The sequence below is a fragment of the Papaver somniferum genome, chromosome 9 (genome assembly GCF_003573695.1).
Source record: "Papaver somniferum cultivar HN1 chromosome 9, ASM357369v1, whole genome shotgun sequence".
Classification (NCBI taxonomy): domain Eukaryota; kingdom Viridiplantae; phylum Streptophyta; class Magnoliopsida; order Ranunculales; family Papaveraceae; genus Papaver; species Papaver somniferum.
Genome location: NC_039366.1, coordinates 48,040,024 through 48,045,626, shown reverse-complemented (window position 1 = coordinate 48,045,626; position 5,603 = coordinate 48,040,024).

The following is a 5,603-nucleotide window of genomic DNA, read 5'->3' as shown; positions in this document are numbered from 1 at the left end:
AAAGTCATGACAAGTTTCAATCACTTTGGTAATTGCTTACTTTGACGAAAAATAGTTTGTTAATAACAACTATAGAATATCAACGTCCTCTAAGAATGTTCCAATGATTGAAATGAGAGTTTAGATTATATAACCATTGGAGGATATAAGTATTGTTGTGGAAACACACATATGTATAAGTCCTTATTCCTTGAACCGAAGTTTGAGAACTTTGTTGATCAAGAGAACCGACATGGTGGCGTGAGCCAAGTCCGCGAACTCACTCTACGAACTCAGTCCGCGAACTGGCGGAAGTTCTCGACCCGAGAATTTCTGCTGGAGTTTGTGAACTCCATCCGGGAACTTAAGTCCACGAACCCAGTCCACGAACTTGAGTAGGTTATATCTTTAAAAACGATGTTTGTGAACTTATTCTTATATAAACTAAGGAATGCAAATTGCAAACCGTGGCTATATAGTTCATGAACCGATTCGAGTGAATCAAATCGTTTTTTCTTCAATTGTGTCTTGTGTAGTTACATAAGATTTCCTTGCAATTGAATAACTCTCTAACTAGTTCATTTGAGTCATTTGGACTAGTTATGGTGAAGAAGAATATGGTTGATATGAAAGTGATCATATGAATAACCATTTGGTTGACTATTGTTGAACCAACAAATGTACAAGTTTGGGTACGGTTACACAAGCCTAGAAACGTGCATTTTATTTGTGTGTAACAAGCTAGTTTTCGATCTAATGGTTGAAAGATATTAGCTTGAATCTAAATCAGGTTTTCATCTAACGGTGAATATTGAATGCTTTATTACCAAGCTAACATTGATTGCAAACCCTGATTTGAAAGAATATATATGGGACTATGTTGCACTGACACGGACACGGGACACAATTACGACATGACACGGTTAAATTGACACATCAAATCTCAAAAAAGCGGGTTACGGGGACACGTTATTCACACCACTAAAATGAAATTTTATTACAATCTACTCAACAAAATAATTATCTTATTATTAAAATACTTGATTACTAATTAAATAAAATTAATAATAGTGTAATAATAACAAAGTTTTTCATGAATAATGCTTGGTTTTGACTAAAAGTAGAATAAATCATCATCATATTGTTGTAAATTTTGAATTTCCAAACGAAAATGAATCATTTATGGCGTGTCCGAGAGTATCCAATTGGTGTCCGTAAAGCGCCCAGCGTCGATTTTTACGCGACACGTGATGTGGCGTGTCCATCGCGTGTCGAGAAGTGTCGTAACCGTGTCGTGTCCGTTAGTGCGTCCGACACGGTTACGTCATCGTTCTTGGCGTGTCCGTGCAACATAGGTATGGGAGAACTCTAGCAACTGGGAAACCTAATCCCCACACCTTGTATGTGATACTAGTGGTGCTAAGCTAGATTCGATTCTCCTTTAACCTTTGGTTTCTTCTTCTAAACCAGGTTAACGACTTAAAGGCTTCATTGGGATTGTGAAGCCAGACCGATACTACTTTCTCGTTGTTGTGTGATCTGATCTTGCTGTTTCTATCGTACGAGTACAATTGTAATAATTTGCTTGAGATTGATATCTGGTGTGGTTTTAAAAGAACCTACAACTTAGACCTGCAAGTATACAGGGTCAGTTGTATTGAGTGAGGTAAGAAGGGGTTTGTCCTCATGGACAAGGAGGGTGTAATGCTATTTCTTTGTGTTTTCCTAACTAATTTTTTAAAGTGGCAGTGACAAGAGATAAACAATGGGAAGTATACTAGGGCCTTTGAGTCCACCACTAATTTACATTACTTGTTCTGATCCTAACACTAACCTTGTCCCTATAACTGATGATGAAAGGGATGTCAATCCTCTACATATCTAAGGTCAATCTGATATGGATGATTCAATCACAACTAAGATAATCCTCCTAAGCATTAGTTGTCTTTTCAAGGTACAACTAATCAAAAGGTTCATATATATTGTTAAGTATGAGTTGCAGTTCTACAACACAGAATAAATCGAACTACAATGGATGCATTACATACACTGTGAAAGTTAAGTGTTGAAGTCCCAAGACTAAATTCCATCCTAAACAATTAAGCATAACAAGGTTATTATCATGAACATAAACATCAAATAGAAAATTAGGGTTTCATCTAACCCTAGCAGAACAACTTAGAACATGAACTGTGAATTAAAATTAGAATTGAAACAAAAAAAAGTAAAAACCTAAAATTAACACTATTGGTGCTATGGCTAGCCCAGGCATACCCCTAACATTACAAACACCATGTTCTATTTATAGTGCAGAATCCCCAAATTTCTAAACCCTAATTTTTGAAAACCTAAAATTTGATTTGGGGATTTTCAATTTGACGTACCCACTTGCGATTTCACCTCGACCCATACCTTCTTCTGTTCTTCCCACTTGTTCTGCTGCTTTTGCTGCTCTTCTTTGTGAACTGTGAACCCTAGCTCGAGTCGTCTCATCAACTCCACACTCTAGGTCAGTGGGATGTGAATTTGATGAAACACCTAGGCTAGGTAGAGAGATGGTGGAGCTGTCGGGTGGTTGTGGTGGTGGTGTGGTTCGAGGTCTGGTGGTGGCAGTGATGGCAGGAGATGGTGGTGGCGGAAGTTGCAGGTGATAGGGAAGAGAGGAATTTGGGGAGAAGAGGTCGATGAAGAATGGGTTAGGGGCTGTTTGGTTTGTGGTGTAGGTGTTTGGCGTTTGGGTATTGAGCGGGAGTAGCGAACTTTGATGCACAACGAGTAAAGAGCGTTGGATGATCCCATATAGATTGAATCGAACGGCTACGATAGAGAGGTATGTAGAGACCGTTGGATTATGAGATACAACAAAACTGACGGCTTCAGATGGAGTTAGGTACTATGGTGTTTGACAGGAGCTTCGGATTTTGATGCACAATGATGAGGTGGCCGTTGGATGATGAGATGGATCCAATCTGATGGCTCTCATGGAAATGGGTATGGATAATGGAAATGGATTTAGGTAAGGGTTTTGGGCCTTGGGTATGCCAAGCCCATATCTTCTTTAAGAACAATTCTTCCTCTTCAAGCCCACTTTTAATTGATCCGGCTCTTGCAAACATCAATCTTCGCTGCCTTTCTGCGGGAGTCTTTGCCGTTTCTTTGCTCTTTTCGCTCCGTGAGTTAACCAGGCTTTATTTAGTACCTAAAAATGCAAAATTAATTGAGAAAAGTATTTATTCTTGAAAACAACGAAAACACAGAATATGGGATAAAATGGACCGTTAGTGCACGAATGATGAGTTAAATGCCAATAAAAAGGTGCAAATATATACAATATTTGGCACACATCAAATACCCCCAAACCTGAATTTTACTTTTCCTCAAGTAAAACAAAACTAAGGAAATCCTACCTATACCATTGTCGTTGGTCTCTCGATTGCATTTAGCGAATGCAATAAGCCTTTTAAACCACTAAGTGTCACTAGTGGACGAGTTGAAGTCTCGTGAAGGTTTGCTTAGAACGTACCTACAAATTTCTAGGACAAAATATAAGCTCAGATTCCATGAAATGTGACATGTGCAAGAAAGTAGAAGCTCACAGCAAAATGAAGATGTCAATATAGCTATCAAAGGCACAATCCTAGCACTGATAACAAATAAAAACATGTGATAAGAGTGTAAAGTGTATCTACACATGTGTAAAGAAATATCGGATGTTATGACTACTAATCACCAAGAGATAGTTTCTCAGGCTAAGAACCGAGGTCGACATCTAGCTAGTTGTCCGAACTTTACGAGAATTGTGAATGAGTTGGAGGTATTTCACAATTACTCGCGTTGTACATCAATGGCATACACCCTTCCTTGCTTATAACACAAAAACACAAAAGGTGACTCTTTACATGACTCTTATTTACATTGACTACTCTCTTTTATTTTTGGAACAAGAGAGGATGGAATTGATAAATACTTGATTTTTTTTTTTTTTTTGATATTTTTCTGAATATATACATCGTTTTTTTTTTGTTTTTTTTGAAAAAAATTTATTTACAACATGATAACTCTTTTGATACATAAGCAAAAAGAAACAAAAAATTACATGACACTTTGCAAGAGGTAGCTCTTTTTGATGCACCCAGTTAAATTCGATGGTTGTCTTTCTTAATGTAACCTCCACCTTCTATCCCAACCAACCAAAGAACAAGCTAGTCAAGTTTCGTTCAGTATTCTAAAGTGATTGGCAATCGTGACTTCCGATAGAACACCTCAAGGATGAGGCTATACATGTATTGGTAGATCGTGCGCGTGCAAGTTTCTTATCACTATGTGAATTGTGCTAGAATCGGGGTGCCTAAATATCTATACTAAGAATCCTTATGTTTACATACATGCACAAGAGTCAACATTTCAAGGTAAATGAGCTCCATTTTTATGTTTTTTTTTCAAAGTTTTTTAATTTTTTCTTAATTTTTTTTTTTCAAAAAGAAAGAGTTCTATTTTTCGATTATAGCATGTTATCAAAGTATCTACTTTTCACCCCCAAACCTATACTAAACATTGTCCTCAATGTTTCAAAAGATAAACATGATTATAACACATACCATGAGAACGATGCTAAGTGTAGAAAAAGGAAAGAGATTACCGGATATTGGCGAAAGCAAGTTTTGAACTCCATTATTCAAGGAAAAACCTTGGATTAGCACAATATATACAAAATAAAACATAAAAGGTTCCACTAAATATTACCTCCCGGATTATATACAAACAATTCACTATATACATACAGTCTAAAGAGTTGAGGATCAACCCAAAAGACAAAGTGTTGAAACATAGACAGTTTCAAACAACTATAGTTGGACTGAAATGCGAGTGAGAGTGAAAAACCGAATGAATCACCCCTAAACCTGAATTTTTCACTAGATATACTATTGGATACAAAATCTCGCATTTTTGGGGGTTCATCATGCACAAGGTCTAACTCGAAATGGACTTTGCTAGGGACGGGAAAACATGCATATTCCAACTGTGGATCCTTAAAGGTATTGTATTTAGATGTAAAATAGTCCAAGATGACTTGGGAGGCACACAGTTCCAGGCCTAGATTAGGTATTCTCAAAAAAGTTGGTTTTACAATATTGTTACAAACCAAATCTAGGTTGGGTGGAAGGCTATCAGATTGTGACTTAAGTAGGAAGGTGACATCTAAGTTTCTCACATGCATGAGATCAAGAGTACCAATATTATCAGTCACATCAGCATTTTCTAAGTCATAATCAAGTTGTGTAGCATGCTTATCATCACAAAAAAATTGCACAAGTCCAAATTCAGAATCATGGTTATCCGAAATATCCAAATCAGCATCAAAAGAAGCAATATATTGTGGCTTAAGTATGGAATCAGACACATCAACTATATTTTCATGCATAGGATCATTAGTGTCAACAGAAGATTCAACATTACCTAAGTCATGCTCTTCACAGGATAACTGCACAATATCTAAATCAGTAGCCTCATCACATGTATATGGAATACTAGAAGAAACATCATTCATGAAGGTCGGGGTAGAAAAGCCTAATGTATTTGAACCCAAAGGTTCCATAACATTTTCAGCATAGACATGTTCTTCT